The following is a 17,810-nucleotide window of genomic DNA, read 5'->3' as shown; positions in this document are numbered from 1 at the left end:
CTGCCACTGCTCGGGGTGCGTGACCTTTGAAGCTGTGGCAGCGACTACTAGCTCGGGAATCCACTTCGAGCTTTCGCCTGCCACGAAGGGGATACGAAAGCAATGGTTGTTTGTTGATGCCGGTACGCGCAGCCCCCTACTTCTGATCCCTCGGACGCCGGCCGTGCCTAGCTCTAGGTGGGGGCACGTGAAGCACGCTGACCGGCGCCTCGCCTGCGTTTGGAAGAGGTTGGCTAGGCTGCAGAAGCTAGAGGTGATGGCGCCGATGGTGGTGAAGGAGTTCGTCCTTTAGCGCGTTTCCCCGCTCCAGCACCATACTCGCCCAATGTGCAACCTTGCCGGCACCGAGGAACCCATGAGGCTTCAGAAGCCGTCGCTGCCCTTCAAGACCTTGAGTAAGGTACTCGAGCTCCTGACGGGCGAATCCAAACCCGCAGGAAGTGGTTGCCTCCTCTACCAAAGCTCGAACAAGGTGGCCTTCGTGGGGCAGATGCCCCTTTTCAACGAGTGGGGGTTACACCCGGAGGGCCTCGAGGGGCCTCGCGAGAATCCCATCCTCGTGGCTCCCCTCTGCTCGATCCTGCGGCGCATGCCCCTAGTGTGGAAGCAGGGAGGTGCACGCCGCCAGCCGCCGCTGAAGGGACCTCCGGAGATCTTGCACCACTGGGCTCCCGAGACCCAGAAGAGGGCCACTGCGGGGTCAGTGCAATCCGATGCTCCGGAGGTAGTGGCTCCCGAAGTTCAAGGCGATGGCTCCGAGGTGGCTGCTGATGGTGAGGCGCAACTGATGGCTCCGGGGTCGCCTCCCAGTAAACCCCGTCAAGTGCATCTGCTCCTAAGGCCACCGCCCTGGGTGCCTAGTCGAGCGCTCCTTCACCCAAGGATCGCCCTTCGAGGCCCGGCCGGCCCCTCCTGAATCTTGAATCGCTCTGCAAGAGGAAGGGATCTCCATGCCATAGTGGCGGCGCCCGCTGAGGGAGTCCTGGATTAGGGGGTCCTCTGACAGCCGGACTATATGCTTTGGCCGGACTGTTGGACTGTGAAGATACAAGATTGAAAACTTCATCCCGTGTCCGGGTGGGACTCTCCTTTGAGTGGAAGGCAAGCTTGGCAGTCCGGATATGTAGATTTCCTTCTCTGTAACCGACTCTATGTAACCCTAGCCCCTTCCGGTGTCTATATAAACCGGAGGGTTTAGTCCTAAGGACAACAACAATCATGATCATTGGCTAGCTTCTAGTGTTAAGCCTCTATGATCTCGTGGTAGATCAACTCTTGTAATACTCATATCATCAAGATCAATCAAGCATGAAGTAGGGTATTACCTCCATCGAGAGGGCCCGAACCTGGGTAAACATTGTGTCCCTCGCCTCGTGTTACCATTAGCCTTAGACGCATAGTTCGGGACCCCCTACCCGAGATCCGTCGGATTTGACACCAACATTGGTGCTTTCATTGATAGTTCCACTGTGTCGTCACGGTAAGGCTTGATGGCTCCTTCACTCATTTGCAGCGATGCGATCCAGGGTGAGGTTTCCCTCCCCTGACAGATCTTTGTATTCGGCGGCTTCGTACTGTGGGCCAACTCGCTTGGCCATCTGGAGCAGATTTATAGCTACGCCCTTGGCCATCAGGTCAGGTTTGGAAGCTTGAACTATACTGCCGATATCCGTGGAGATTTGATCTTCGACGGATTTGAGCCCATGACAGGTGCGCCATACAGTCATGATGAGCATGACTTGGATCTCCCATCAGACGGTGTTCAGGAGAACGCACCTATAGCTGCCCTGGCCTTACAGCCGGAGCAGATTGCGCCATCTGAGGACGGGTGGATAGACCCTGCCGCGGAGGCCGCCCACTCAATGGCGATAGAGATGAAGACAGACCTCACCTCCAAAGAGATCTGTGTCATTGGACCCGCAGACTCGTCTCTAGTCATAGGTTTCGAGCCACGCGCATCCGTGCCTACCAAATCTGATTGGGCACCGATCATGGAGTTTACCTCCGCTGATATCTTTTAGCACTCACCCTTGGGCGATGTGCTAAATTCACTAAAATCTCTTGTTGGGAAGCGAACTATGTCCGACTTGAGTGGGAAGCGAACAACGAAGAAATTCGTTTCCCACCCACCACCAACTTGGTAGCCACTGTCGATGACTTAATCGACACGCTTGACTTCGACTCCGAAGACATCGACAGTATGGACAACGATGCTGGAGAGGAGCAGGAACCACCACCCACGGGGTGCTGCACAGCCACCTCGTCATATGATATATACATGGTGGATACACCCAAAGAAAACAACAGCGAGGAACAGAAGGATACAACGGAGGATAATCCCCTCGAGAAGCAACCAAAGCGACGACGTAGGCGCCGCTCTAAATCCCGCCACAGTAAAAACAGCGATAACAGCGCAAGAAGAAATAATACCCCGGTCGACTCCAAAGGAAACGAAGACCCCATGGACCTAGCGATGGAGCAGGATGAGCCAGGGGAAGGTGAATATAGTCCGGGGCCGTTGTCCGATGATAGCGACGGCGGAGATAAAACTCATAAACCTGTCTCCGGAGAGGAGAACAGTCCGGGCGACGATGCACTCATCATCCCTGAAAAACACTTGGAACAAGGGAACCTCCATAGAAGGCTTATTTCCACCACAAGGAGCTTGAAGAAGCAGAAGCAAAGGCTTAAGGCCGCGCAGGATATGCTCAACCGCAGATGGAACAAAGTGCTCGACACTGAAGAAAAATACGGTGGCGATCACCACACAAAGCGATACCCAAAGCGCAAGCTGCTGCCCAAATTCGACGACAAGGCTATAGAGCCCATTCAACCGAAAAATAAAATGGCCGATCAGCCGGACCGACCACCCTGTGGCTGCGACAGGACGGCTAATGACGCCGAACATAAGTTAGCGCTCGATTTACGTGAGCACCTGGACAAAAAAGCCGGTATGGCCAGGTCTATCTATGGATCTAGGAAGCGTGCTCTAGCACAGGATCATGGTCGCCCAAACATTTATAGTGACCGAATAACAGCTCGGGCTCAAAACCAAACACTACAACTGTCAGAACAATGCCATGACACATCCAAATACAGGGGCGCTGCACACCCCCTGTGCTTCACCGATGAGGTCCTCGATCATGAATTTCCAGAGGGATTCAAACCCATGAATATAGAGGCATACGACGGAAGGACAGACCCTGCGGTCTAGATTGAGGACTTTATCCTTCACATCCACATGGCTCGCGGAGATGATCTCTACGCCATCAAATACCTGCCCCTCAAGTTAAAAGGACCAGCTCCACTGGTTGAAAAGCCTCCCCGAAAACTCAATCGGAAGTTGGGAAGAACTTGAGGATGCTTTTAGGGCTAATTTTCAAGGGACCTATGTCCGACCTCCGGATGAAGACGATTTAAGTCACATAATTCAACAACCTGAAGAGTCAGCCCGTAAGCTGTGGAATATATTTCTCACCAAGAAGAATCAAATCGTCGATTGCCCGGACGCCGAAGCCTTAGCGGCTTTTAAACACTGTGTCTGGGACGAATGGCTCGCCAGACACCTTGACCAAGAAAAACCAAGGACAATGGCAACCCTAACAAGCCTTATGACCCGCTTTTGCACGGGCGAGGATAGTTGGTTGGCTCGTAGCGGCACCAGCGACCCAGGCAAATCCGAAGTCAGGGATGGCAACAGTAAACCGTGACGCAATAAAAACAAGCGTCAAAACAATGAAGACAGCCCAGACAACACGACGGTAAACGCCGGATTCAGGGGCTCTCAACCCGGTCAACGGAAAAAGCCATTGAAACGCAGCAGGGATGGACCGTCCATCCTAAACAAGATTCTAGACAGATTATGACAGACTCATGGCACCCCCAAAAAACTTGCAAATCACACCAACAGAGAGTGCTGGGTCTTCAAGCAGGCCGGCAAATTGAACACCGAACACAAGGGGAGGGAGACGCCAAGTGAAGACCAGGATGAGCCTCGCCAGCCGAACACCGGGGGACAGAAAAAAATTTCCACCAGAGGTCAAAACAGTGAACATGATTTACGCAACTCACATACCAAAAAGGAGGCACAAACGCGCACTCCGAGATGTATACGCTGTAGAGCCCGTCGTCCCCAAGTTCGACCCTTGGTCAGCCTGCCCGGTCGCTTTTGATCGCGGGGATCATCCGACTACTATTCGGCACGGAGGATTGGCTGCCTTGGTGCTCGACCCAATAATTGACGGATGCCATCTCACCCGAGTCCTTATGGACGGCGGCAGTAGTCTTAATGTGATATATCAGGACACTGTCTGCAAAATGGGGATAGACCCGTCAAGAATCAGCCAAAGCAATACTACCCTTAAAGGAGTAATACCAGGCGTAGAGGCCCACTGCACGGGCTCTCTAGTGCTAGAGGTTGTATTCGGTTCTCCCGACAACTTACAAAGCGAAGAATTAATCTTCGACATCGCTCCATTCCGAAGCGGCTATCACGCACTACTCGGAAGAACGGCCTTCGCTCGTTTCAATGCAGTATCATATTACGCTTATCGCAAACTTAAGATGCCCGGTCCATGTAGCGTCATCATAGTTAGTGGAAACACAGAGCGTTCCCTACGTGCGGAAGAATATGTGGCGGCTCTAGCAGCCGAACACTGAACGGCCTCTCCAACCAGAATAAATAATCGGTCTTCAAGACCGCAGACATGGTTAGATGAGTCCGGCGCACCACAAGTTGTAGCAGCTCAGATAAACCTGAGCTTGGGTCGATGGATATACCCACATAGGTAGTACTAGGGGCTGCCCACATGTAAAAGGGCCCATAGTTCGGCTTGACCCCATTAATACAATAATCGATTGCATTTTCATGGTTCATTAAGAATAACCAACTTTTCCCATGAAGTCTTTCACCTGGGTTTTCTTTTTTTTACAGATGATCATCATGCTACACCCTTCCAGGATACGGAACAACAGAGACAAAGGCGGAGACATGCAGCAAGGCCCTGCTCAAAGGTTTCTTTTTAAATTAAGACCCTGTGTAAACCATTTTTAATGTCTCTTGTTGCTTCACACCCTCCGGGCACTCAACACAACCGAGAGGGATGCTGGCGTTATTGGCATTCATCACGCCAGAGTAATGCATGTACCTGGAAATTCAGGGCTCATTATCGAGGGTGTTACTCTGCACAATATATGTTGTAAAGTCCGAATACCTTAGGGAGTGTTCGGCGTCGTGAGTTTGGCCTTATATGCATCAGATCCAAATCATGCCTTTGGTCAATAGCTAGGTTTGCCCGGCTCCCGTGTTTTGCTACCTTACGATCTGCTCTATCGGCTAAGGTGGCACCGGGAGAACTACTGCGATTGTGCCCTGGTTCATCTGGATGAGCACCTCGGTAGAGAAAGCCAAAAACTGACTGTCATGATAAAGCACGAGACTGGTCAACCACTCGATGACTCAGTGGAATCTTCGCGATTCCTCGGCATTAAGGAAGGACCGGTTTCCCGGTCATGTACGTACGCGCACCATATTTGGATGAACGTGGAAGTACCAGGGGCTATATAGTAGCCCCGCCATCAAACTCCTATGGCTAAGTGAAAGTGTTAAAGCTATATAGTCTGATTGCCTTGTTCGCCGCGCTATCACCTCCTTAACGGACCAAGACGTTGGATCAAGTGTGATTACGCACTTTTTCCGAACACCCCCGCATTACATGCGTGGGTGTTAAAGCTGACGACTGCAAACATTCAGGTTATATACATACATAAACGGCCGCACAGGAGGCACTATAATACTTTCAGGCAAAAGTATAAACACAACCTTTATAATCAAAATAGCATTGTTTTTATAATTCAGATACATGTCACTCGAACATGGTACTCTTTGAGCACTAAGCCTCTATTAAATGGGCGCCTTCTAGGACTTCTTAAAACTAGCGCTCGGCCGGGTCCTGGCCTCAGGCCGGACCCCGGGTTGCAATAGCGGTGGCCTCCATCCCTGCTCAATATGTTTTAACACGGGCAAGAGCCATCCGCGCACCCTCTACGCACGCCGATCTCTTTACAACGTCGATATGCGGCACAGCATGAAGGAAGCGTTGCACTAAACAAAAATAACTGTCCGGCCTTGGTCCCTTTGGCTAGAGATGATCCATGACAGACCTCATGGCCAACCCGGACAACCTATGGAGCTCGGCCCACTCAGCCATTTGTTCATTTAACAGCAGCAGATGCTTTGGAGCACTAAACTGCGACCAGAACAACCTTTCCACATCATGATCTTTCTGATCTTTGAAATATTCAGTCGCATCAACAGCACTCTTTGCCAAGTCCAAGTATGCATCTGCAGCACTCCATAATTGATCTAGAGGGGCATACTTCGGATCTCCGAACTTCGTCCACAAAAAAAGGGCTTCCCAGCCACGTTATCTCCGGCTTGACGAAGCTCCTCCCTTGCCGCTCTGATTTCAGAGCGAGTTTCCTTGGCTGCTTCCAAGGCCTTCTTTACGTCAGCCGCCTTTGCTTGGTTTTCCTTTTCGAGTAGCTCATATCGGTCGGCGGCATCTTTCAGCTCAACAGCCATCTTGGCTATTTTATCTTCGCTCTCGTGATGAGCAGCCTGTTCGGCTTTTAGCTCTTCGGCCGCCTTTAGGGTAGCCGCATCACTTCTCCTAGCTTGTTCCGTGGCTCGGGCAATTTCTACCCGAAGGGTCTCCACGGCGCCAGCTCCATCTACAGTCACAGCATATTATAGATACTAGCATCATGCTCCTCTTAATATTTGCTGAACACCTAAAAATACATACCCTATGCCTCGTCAAGCCGCTTGTTTACAAGCGCGATGTCGGCATCCGCCACGTCAAGCTGTCGCCTCAGTTCGGCAAAATCAGCAGTCCGGTCAACCGCCGGACCCTCAGCGGCCTGCACATGAAAGCAGCGTGATCATTACCTGGGATTATGATCCTCTGTTTGCTGCCTCTGGACGGCAACCAAAGTCGCATGGACTACTATCTATATAGAGCACACCCAGCGTGTGCGGTACCGTCAAAAATACATATGTATTACTTTGCGTACCTCAAAGCCTCTTAGCAGGCTCGTAAAAGCTTCATTCACCCCGCTTTTGGCGGATGAAATCGTCTCAACCACCGTACCCATTAAGGTACGGTGCGCCTCTGAGATAGTCGCATGCTCCAGAAGACCCATCAATGTGTCCGGTTGTGCACCGTACAATCCCGGACTCTTTCTGTTGCTCTCCTTAGGAGCCGAATACTCCAAACTTCGGGCGGCCAAAGAATTACCTTCTGGCCTTTGCGGATCAGGAGAAATCCTCCATGACGACACCTTGGGGTTGTCCGCCCCATGAGGCGGGGAGGCAGGAGGAGGCGTTTCGCTCCCCATCATCTCCGGAAGAAGATCCCCCGAAGATGAACTCTGTTGAGAAGGGCTACGAGCCGGATTGCAAGATATATGTCTCGCTCATTGTTCTGGGACATAAAACAAGATATATTTACCAAAGTACTTTTGCTCACTTACAGCTCGGTTGAGGGCTGGCCCCCTTGCGGGCGTTGTGCAGTAAGGACGCCCTCCGGGGCAGGGCCCCCTGTCAAAGGTTTCTTCCCTCGTTTGAAAACCTCCGTTTCCAAGTCTTCAGAGGCGGCCCTTTTCTTCCCGTGGGGAGAGGGGATTTTGGATTCACCTCCCCGTCTATCCTCATTCGCGGAGACACTAATTCCCCCGGTTTGGATGGGTAATGTATGAAGCCCGCTTTTGGCTTCTCTATTCCTCCATTAAACTTCTCCTGATGGCACTTGATAGGGTGCGCACTCAAGCATCCTGGTTAGTATAGGATCCGGCGAGTCTTTGGGAAGGGAGGCCGAACACCTGATCCTCTTCGCCTTTCTTATGCAGTCCGGGCCGAGAGCAATTTTTCAGAATGATGTTGTAACAAATATAAAGGTGGCATGTTCGGTCGCAGAATTACTTACTTGGGTATCCGGACGGTTGCAGTTGAGACCCGCATCCTCGGTGGTATTCGAACACTTTATTCGTGATCCGAAGAACAATCCATACATCCCTTCAAGTGTCACGCTGAAGAATTGTTGAATAGTTAACGGTCCTTCTAGGTTGAACTCCCATATACGGAGAGATCGACGTTGGCATGGCAGGACTCGACGATCTAGCATTACTTGCATTACCTTGACAAGACTGACATCCCTCTTGAGGAGATCTCGGATGCGGCTTTACAATGTCAGCGCGTCATTAACTGGCCCCCAGTCCAGCCCCTTGTTGACCCATGATGCTAGTTGGGGCAGAGGGCCGGAGCAGAAGGCGGGGGCGGCCGCCCGCTTTGTGTCTCGGGGAGCGGTGATGTAAAACCACTCCTGTTGCCATAAGTCGGACACCTCCGGGAAGGAACCCTTTGGCCATAGGGCATCGGCGCCTTTGCTTATTATAGTGCCTCCGCACTTCGCCTGTCGCCCGTCGATCATCTTCGGCTTCACATTGAAGGTATTGAGCCATAGGCCAAAGTGTGGGGTGATGCGAGGAAGGCCTCACACACGATGATAAACAAGGAGATGTGAAGGATGGAATCTGGAGCTAGATCATGGAAATCTAGCCCATAATATAACATGAGCCCTCTAACAAAGGGATTAAGACTAAAGTCTAACCCTCGGAGGAAGTGGGAAACAAATATGACACTCTCATTGGGTTCGGGAGTGGGGATGACCTGCCCTTGAGCAGGCAGCCTGTGCGGGATTTCGTCGGTCAGATACCTGCCTCCCTAAGTTTCTTGATGTCCTCCTCTGTGACAGAATAGGCCATCCACCAGCCCTGAAGGTTTGATCCGGACATTGTTGAAGGTCTGAAGTGCTTAGCCTGAGCCTTGGGTGTTGGAACTCGAGGTGGGGGAAGGGAAGGATCGAGCGTGGGAAGAAAAGGACAGGCCTTGGCCCCTTTATAAAGAGGGTGAATATCAAGCGTCCTCCGCGTTGCCGTTTGGAACTTGCCTAAAATAAAGTGGTCATACTAACAAGCACGGTTGGGTTACTCACCCGTATTTATGAGAATCCCGTGATAAGGGGAACACGATCTCTGCTTCAACAAGACGTGCCAATAAAACCGCCTAGCAACACGTGTAGTGGCAGGCTTGGAAAAACGGTTTGTAATGACCGGGCCGCGGCGTGATGTCACGCTATGAAAAGTTGTCAGCAGATTATATTTGTGGAATATTGTGCTCTCTATGGTGGTATGTGGAAATTATTTTGCAGACTCGGACATGATCCTCATATTCAAGATCTTCTATGGAGTATTTGGAGAAGGAACCCGCCTTGCAATGCCGAAGACAATCTGCGCGCCGGACTCATCGTCATTGAAGCCTGGTTCAGGGGCTACTGAGGGAGTCCTAGATTAGGGGGTCCTCGGACAGCCGGACTATATACTTTGGACGGACTGTTGGACTATGAAGATACAAGATTGAAAACTTTGTCTCGTGTCCGGGTAGGACTCTCCTTTACGTGGAAGGCAAGCTTGGCAGTACGGATATGTAGATTTCCTTCTCTGTAACCGACTCTGTGTAACCCTAGCCCCCTCCGGTGTCTATATAAACCGGAGGGTTTAGTCCGAAGATGTCACACCCTAGCTAGATCATGCATTAGAGTGTTGCATCATGTCTATCATTTCATCAAAAACTTGAAATGGGGATGCCAGAACCCCCAGCCCCCTCTGAAAACAACTAGGGTTTACTAAAAATAATTTCAATGAACCTGAAATGCCCTTCTAAAATGTCCATCATTTTTGTCCCGGTTCAGAACCTCTGCCAAGAGTGATGCACAGTTTTCTAGGTCATCCTAAGGTCTTTGAGTTAATTCATAATTATTTGAATTTGGGCATTTTAAATTTATAAAATATTTCAAATGCTCAAATATCTCCAAACTAAAATGTTTCATGTTGGAAATAATCCAACTATGGACCAGGAGTAGTTTGGTGATTTTAGGAGTTGCCTAGGTATTTTTAATAATTCAACAAAGTTGCAGAAAAATAGAAAAAGACAAAAAAACAGAAAGGAGGGAAACTTACCTGGCGCCTGCAACCCGGCCCACCTGCCGGCCCAGCCCAGCGCCGTGCCAGCGAGCTGCTTGCCGGCCAGGCAGGCAGGCAGGTGCTCGACGGCGAGCACCGCATGGGTGCCACGCACCTGCTTGCCGCCTCGCCGCTCCACTCGCCCGGCTAACGCCGTGGATCAACCCCTCTCTCTCCCCCGAACCCCCCAGACGTCCCCTCTCCTCTCCAACTCCTCTCCCTCGCTCTCCCACGCCATGGCCGATGCCATCGCCGCCACCCCCTCGCCGTAGCCACGCTCTCCGTCAACCCCACGCCGCGCCACCGTGTCCAGGAGCTCCGCCACCCTCCTCTCCTTCGAGCAACCCGAGCCCCGTGTGCTCGCAAGGCCGAGTCCACCGCACCGACCTCGCCCGAGTCCGCCGTCGCCGGAGATCCCCTTCAACGCCGTCGCCGCATCAGCTCGTCCCCGACCCCGCCGGTGGCCTCTACGGGTGCTCTGTGAGCCTAGCTACCCCTCCTACCCTTCCTCTCTCGCCCCCGAGCCGTGTAGCCACCGCACGAAGATCACCCGCACGCACCGCCGTGGATCTCGTCGCCGACGTGCTCCCGGCCATCCTCCGGCCACCTCTCGGTGTCCAACGCACTCACCACGCTGCGTTGAGTCCAACCGTGCACTCCCCGCACCTCACCGCACACCCTAGCCTCGAGTTCGTCCCCAACCGAACTCCGGTGGCCGCCTAGGTCGTCGCCGGCGCCAACTCCGGCCACCCCGACCCCAACTGACTCCACCAAGAGCTGCGGTTCGTCCCCAGCTCCACGTAGATGCCCTCCGCGCCCCATTTGGTGGCCGGAACGGCCAAAACCACTTCCGCCGCCGCGTCGGGCTCGCCGGCGGCTAAACGCCGGTGCAGCCGTGTTGACTTTGACCACGGGTGGGCCCCGGTTGACTCTGTTGAGTCAATGACAGGTGGGGCCCCCTTCTGCTAATTATCCAGATTAGTTTAAACTAAATTAAATTAGTTAATTAGCCACTGACACCCTGGACCCACGCGTCAGGTTTGACCTGGACCGGGTCTGTTGACTTGCTGAGGTCAGCATGACCTCATGCTGACGCAGTAATCCTTTTCTGGAATTAAAATAAATCTAAAATGATTTATAAATTCCAGAAAATAACCCAAACTTCAAAAATTCATATAAATTCAACCGTAGCTCCAAATCAAACAAATTATATATGAAAAATGATCAGAAAAATCCAATCTATCCATCTGTACTAGTTTCATGCATGTTTAAACAAACTAACTTGAGGTTTAGTGCAGAACAAGATAAAACACTTTAAAGGGCCATTTATGAGTTTGAAATTTGAATCTTTGGTTCAAATTGATTCAAACCCATCTGGTTCTAGTTGCATTAGCCCAACACACTCATATTGCCATGTTTCATGCATGCATCATATTGTCGCACATTGTTTGGTGATGGTTGTGTATCGGTGTTCTTTGCGGCAGGTTCTGCCTCCGAGGAGTACCGTGACTACCCTAGCGAAGAACCGTATCCGTGCATCGATCCATCAGGCAAGCAACCAACCATTTGATCATATCGATACAATCCCATGTTCTCGCTCCTGCTCTCTTTTACTGCATTAAGACAACGCGTTTCAAACTGCTGTGTGCTACGGTAGTTGAACCCATTTCCTCTGCATGACCTGTCATTGCCACAGTAACTAGATGAAACCCACTAGCATGTGTAGGAGTTGTTTGAGCCATATGTATGTGTTGTTCCTACCTTGCTATGCCTGCTATGCTTAGAGTCGTGTCAGGTCTGGTTCATCTGGGTGATGGGCTAGAGTGAAATGATCGTGCCGGTAATGAGAGTGATGTGGTGAACACGGTTGGTAAAGGTATCGATGAGAGGCCATGTAGGAGTACATGGTGGGTTGTTTCATTGAAGCCGACCTTAAGCACTGAGATTTGTATATGTGATTTAAGATACAGCTACTACCATGCATTGGGCCCTAAAATATGACCCCGCTCGACTTCTTATTCACCCTAGTCCTCTGTCCAGGAGTTGCAAGTAGTTTCTGGTGTTTGTAGCCTACTGGAGGCCGTGGACAGCGCTGATCGTAGGGGTGGGCTGTGATGCGGTAGGTACGTGGCCGGGAATACCGGGCACCCGTTAGGTTTTACGGAACCCTGCGGATGGAACCTGGATAGGCGATAAACCTGGACTAGAGACTTAGGTGTTTAGGTAGGTCGTGGTCTACACCCACGTCAGCTTTCGCTTGAAGTCTGCCGAGCACATGTCGTGTGCAGACGCTAAGTGGTGGAAACATGTATGAAGAAGTACACCCCTACAGGGTTAACATGATCTATTCGAATAGCCGCGTCCGCGGTAAAGGACTACTTGGTTGCTTATACAGTTCATAGATAAGTAAACTGGATACTACTAAAAGCCTCAAGATAAGCGTGAGTGCCGAGGATGGCCCTCCGTAGGAAGACGGAGGTGGATTCTCGGTAGTGTATTGAAGTGGTGAGTAGTGGACTCGTGTGTGCAAAACCATTTCAAGTTGGAGTCTCGTAGGATAGCTTAGCCAAGAGTCAAAGCTGGCTTGCTGCAATAACTCCACCAACCCTTCTTGATAATGTGCATGTATGTAGGATCTGACGTAAGTCTTGCTGGGTACCTTTGTACTCATGTTGCTATAATTTACATTTTACAGAAGACGCTGCAACCCCTTCTGATGGGTTCTTCGTAGACATTGACATCAATGAGTAGACTAAGGCCCAGGTGGTAATCCTGAGCTTGTGAAGGTCCACGTAGTATAGCTAGGCTTTCCAAGCCTCTTTTATTTTACTAGTTGTCTGTACTCAGACAAGTTACTTCCGCTGCTGGTTTGTATGACTGTATGACTTGAATGTGGGTCGTGTGACCCGTACTTGTATGTATGTTATGTATGGCTCTCTGAGCCTTTAAATAAAGTACTTGTGTTGTAGAGTCATGTTGTGATGCCTTGTTGTATTTGCACATATCGAGCATATTGTGTGTATGATTGAAATGCTTGGTATGTGTGGGATCTGACTATCTAGTTGTTTATCTTTAGTAGCCTCTCTTACCGGGAAATGTCTCCTAGTGTTTCCATTGAGCCATGGTAGCTTGCTACTGCTCCGGAACACTTAGGCTGGCCGGCATGTGTCCTTCTTCGTTCCTGTGTCTGTCCCTTCGGGGAAATGTCACGCATTGAGTACCGGAGCCCTGTTAGCCCGCTACAGCCCAGTTTACCGGAGTCCTGCTAGCCCAGTGCTACAGCCCGGACCCACTTGCTGATGACCGACACGTTCGATGCTGGGTCATGGATGCCTGTCCCTGTAAGTCTGTGCCACTTTGGGTTTACGACTAGTCATGTCAGCCCGGGCTCCTTATCATATGGATGCTAGCGACATCATCATATACGTGAGCCAAAAGGCGCAAACGGTCCCAGGCAAAGGTAAGGCGACACCCGTGGGAATACCGTGCGTGAGGCCGCAAAGTGATATGATGTGTTACAGGCTAGAGCGATGTGACATTGAGTCGGGGTCCTGACAGCGTTGGCATCAGAGCCGGACTGCCTGTAGGTTCTCCAAGCCAAACTGGTCGATGTTGAGTCTAGAAATGCTTTAGTTATATGTAGGGGAATTGATTGTGGGATGGTACGTAAGGCTCTTTTTACTTCTTTACCTCATGGCATTCTGATCTGAGTCAGTCCATTCTTCTACCGGGGATTAAGGATTAGGATCTTCTCTCTCTCTATCAGGTTCACGTGTTACGAATCAGTAGTACCTTATAGGTTTGATGACTACAAGCCTAGTTTAGCTCTACTACCTTGTTATGCTGATAAGTTGAACCCAGAACCTTGATATGATATTGTTGGTGTCTATGCAATTTTTTTTGATAAATGTCTCAAACCCTTCTTGAGCATTTACAGCTGTTATGCACGAGAATTTCTACTGATGCCAAGAAGCAGGCAAGGTTCCGTAAGGGGCTTAGTCCTGAGCTTCGCCGCGACCTCCGTCTGCATGAGTGCACATCTTTTTAGAAGCTTGTTAACAAAGCCATCAGTGCTGAGACTGGTCAGACTGATTATGAAGCAACACGCAAGCATGGCCGTGACTTGGGTTCCTCATCCGGTGCTGGTCCTCAGAAGCGCCGTGTGTGGGTGCCTAACACTGCCCTGCCACCCAGGTTCACACCGAGGCCATCCTTCTAGGCGCCTCGCCCAGCTCAGCCATATGCACCAGCCAAGCCCTATGGTGGTCCAACCAACAATGCTCCTCCACGTACCAGTTCCGTGACTTGTTTCAAGTGTGGGGAATCAGGCCACTATATGTGCGAGTGTCCCCAAACCAACCCCAACCAGACAGCAAAAACTGTTGGCCGCGGCAAGCCAACAGGGAAAGTGTTCCATGCCAAGCCGGCCACCGCTGCACGTGGCCATGTCAACTGTATCTCTGCTGAGGAAGCTCAAGAAGATCCCAACGTCGTTCTCGGTATGCTCCTTGTTAATTGCCACTCGGCATCTGTTCTTTTCGATACAGGAGCATCTCATTCTTTCATATCCGAAAATTATGCTCGTTTGCATAACACCGCATTCTATGACATGCCATCCACTATGGAAATTTCTACTCCTGGTTCTAGATGGCAAACCTCTAGAGTAACCATGGAAATGAAATTCAAGTCGACAGACTTGTTTTTCTCGCATCTTTGATAGCTCTCAAATCTTTGGATATTAATATTGTCTTGGGTATGGATTGGATGTCAGCCCATCATGCCAAGATTGATTGCTTCTCTAGGACTGTTCAACTCACCCATCCTTCGGGGAAGATAGTCAATGTCTTGACCCGAATAGCCAAGCGACAGCTATATTCTCTTAACGCCAGCCCTTTGCCAGACCTTGAGGACGTCCCGGTAGTCCGTGACTTTCGGATGTCTTCCCAGAGGAATTGCCAGGTGTTCCACCTGACAGAGATGTCGAGTTCGTAATAGATCTCATTCCAGGAACTGTCCCGATTTCTAGAAGACCCTACAAGATGGCACCTTTTGAACTAGCTGAGCTTAAGAAACAACTCGATGAGTCCTTGAAAAAGGGTTTCATCCGACCTAGTTCATCTCCTTGGGCTTGCCCCGTCCTCTTCGTCAAGAAGAAGGATGGTACGGACCGGATGGTTGTAGATTATCGACCTGTCAACTTGGTCACAATTAAGAACAAGTATCCGCTCCCCAGGATCAACGACCTGTATGATCAGCTCGCTGGATCCTCAGTCTTCTCTAAAATGGATTTGAGGTTGGGCTACCATCAAATCAAAATCAGAAACGGGGACATTCCGAAAACGGCCTTTGTTACTCGTTATGGCCAATACGAGTACACCGTCATGTCCTTCGGTTTAACCAACGCTCCAGCCACCTTCTCTCGGTTGATGAACTCAATCTTCATGGAGTATTTGGATAAATTCGTCGTGGTTTACCTCGATGATATACTCATCTACTCCAAGAACGAGAAAGAACATGCCGAACACCTAAGGCTAGTGTTGAAGAAACTTCGAGAGCATCGCCTTTATGCCAAATTTTCTAAATGTGAATTCTGGTTGTCAGAAGTGACCTATCTTGGACATGTAATTTCTGGTAAAGGCATTGCTGTTAACCCTGAGCGAGTTCAAGCCGTCCTTAATTGGACTCCACCTGAATCGGTCAAGCAAGTTCGGAGTTTCCTTGGCCTAGCGAGCTATTGCCGTCGCTTTGTCGAGAATTTCTCCAAAGTTGCCAAACCTCTAACTGAACTCCTCAAGAAAGATAAAAAGTTCGAGTGGACTCCACAATGTGAGCACAGTTTTCAGGAACTGAAAAGACGCCTGACATCTGCTCCCGTATTGGTACTGCCCGATTTCTCTAAGGACTTTGTTATCTACTGCGACACCTCGCGACAAGGACTAGGTTGTATTCTCATGCAAGATCGACACGTAATTGCTTATGCTTCACGGCAATTGCACCCACATGAGGAGAATTATCCTACTCATGATCTAGAGCTTGCAGCTGTAGTCCATGCACTCAAAACATGGCGACATTACCTTCTCGGTAATCGTTGCGAAATCTACACTGATCACCAAAGTCTGAAGTACATATTCACCCAACCGGATTTAAATCTCAGGCAAAGACGTTGGGTTGAGTTGATCACAGATTTCGACTTAGGAATAACTTACACCCCAGGGAAAGCCAACGTCATGGCTGATGCGCTAAGTCGTAAATCTTATTGTAACAACCTGATGTTACAACAAAGTCAACCGCTTCTCCATGAGGAATTTCGGAAGCTTAACCTTCACATTGTTCCTCAAGGTTTTCTTTCCACCTTGGTGGCGAAACCTACTCTTACGGATCAAATCATCGCTGCCCAAAAGCGAGATAAGGGAATATCTAAGATCAAGGAGAACATTGCTAGCGGAGGTGCTAGATGTTTCTAAACAAATGATCATGGTGTTGTGTACTTTGAGAACCGTTTAGTGGTTCCCAAGAACCAGCATCTACGGCAGTTGATCCTTAAGGAGGCTCATGAATCTCCTCTCACCATTCATCCCGGTAGTACCAAGATGTATCAGGACCTACGCCAGAGGTTCTGGTGGACTAGGATGAAGAGAGAAATTGCTCAGTATATTGCTAATTGCGACGTCTGCCGTCGTGTAAAAGCAGAGCATCAACGGCCTACTGGCACCCTTCAACCCCTAGCTATTCCTGAATGGAAATGGGATAAAATTGGTATAGACTTCATTACTGGTTTTCCCAGGACCAAGAGAGGGAATAATGCTATCTTCGTTGTTACCGATCGTCTTTCCAAAGTAGCCCATTTCCTACCTGTTCGCGAGAGTATAACCGCTAGTCAATTGGAAATTAACTCGGATCGAGGAAGTCTTTTCACCTCTCGATTTTGGGAAAGTTTCCAAAATGCTATGGGAACCCGCCTTTCTTTTAGTACCGCTTTCCACCCTCAATCAAGTGGTCAAGTGGAACGCGTCAACCAGATTCTAGAAGACATGCTTCGAGCTTCTGTTATCTCATTCGGAATGGAGTGGGAGAAATGCCTTCCATTTGCCGAATTTGCTTATAACAACAGCTATCAATCCAGCTTGGGCAAAGCCCCTTTTGAAGTTCTCTATGGACGAAGGTGTTGAACGCTTCTTAACTGGTCAGAAACCGGGGAAAGACAATTCTTTGGCCCGGATATGATTCAGGAAGCAGAAGAGCAAGTTCGCATCGTTCGTGAAAAGTTGAAAACAGCCCAATCTCGTCAAAAGAGTCAATATGACCGAAAACATAAGGCTATGACTTTTGAGATTGACGAGAAGGCTTACCTTCGGGTTACTCCTCTGAAGGGAACCCATCGCTTCGGTATCAAGGGCAAATTGGCTCCTCGTTACATTGGACCCTTTCGCATTCTCGCAAAACGAGGAGAAGTTGCCTACCAATTGGAACTACCTCCGCATCTCTCCAGAGTCCACGATGTCTTCCACGTTTCCCAACTCAGGCGTTGCTTCTCGGATCCTATCCGTGGAGTGGACCATGAAACGCTTGATCTCCAAGATAATCTCACGTATCGAGAGTACCCCGTTCGTATCCTCGATCAAGCTGAGCGTACCACTCGACGTCATAATATCAAGTTTCTCAAGGTTCAATGGTCGCACCATTCTGAGAATGAAGCAACTTGGGAAAGGGAGGATCGTCTTCGACTCGAG

Source organism: Triticum aestivum, chromosome 6B, assembly GCF_018294505.1.
Source record: "Triticum aestivum cultivar Chinese Spring chromosome 6B, IWGSC CS RefSeq v2.1, whole genome shotgun sequence".
NCBI classification, from domain to species: domain Eukaryota; kingdom Viridiplantae; phylum Streptophyta; class Magnoliopsida; order Poales; family Poaceae; genus Triticum; species Triticum aestivum.
The sequence above is the reverse complement of the archived record's forward strand: the minus strand, read 5'-3'. Positions refer to the sequence as shown.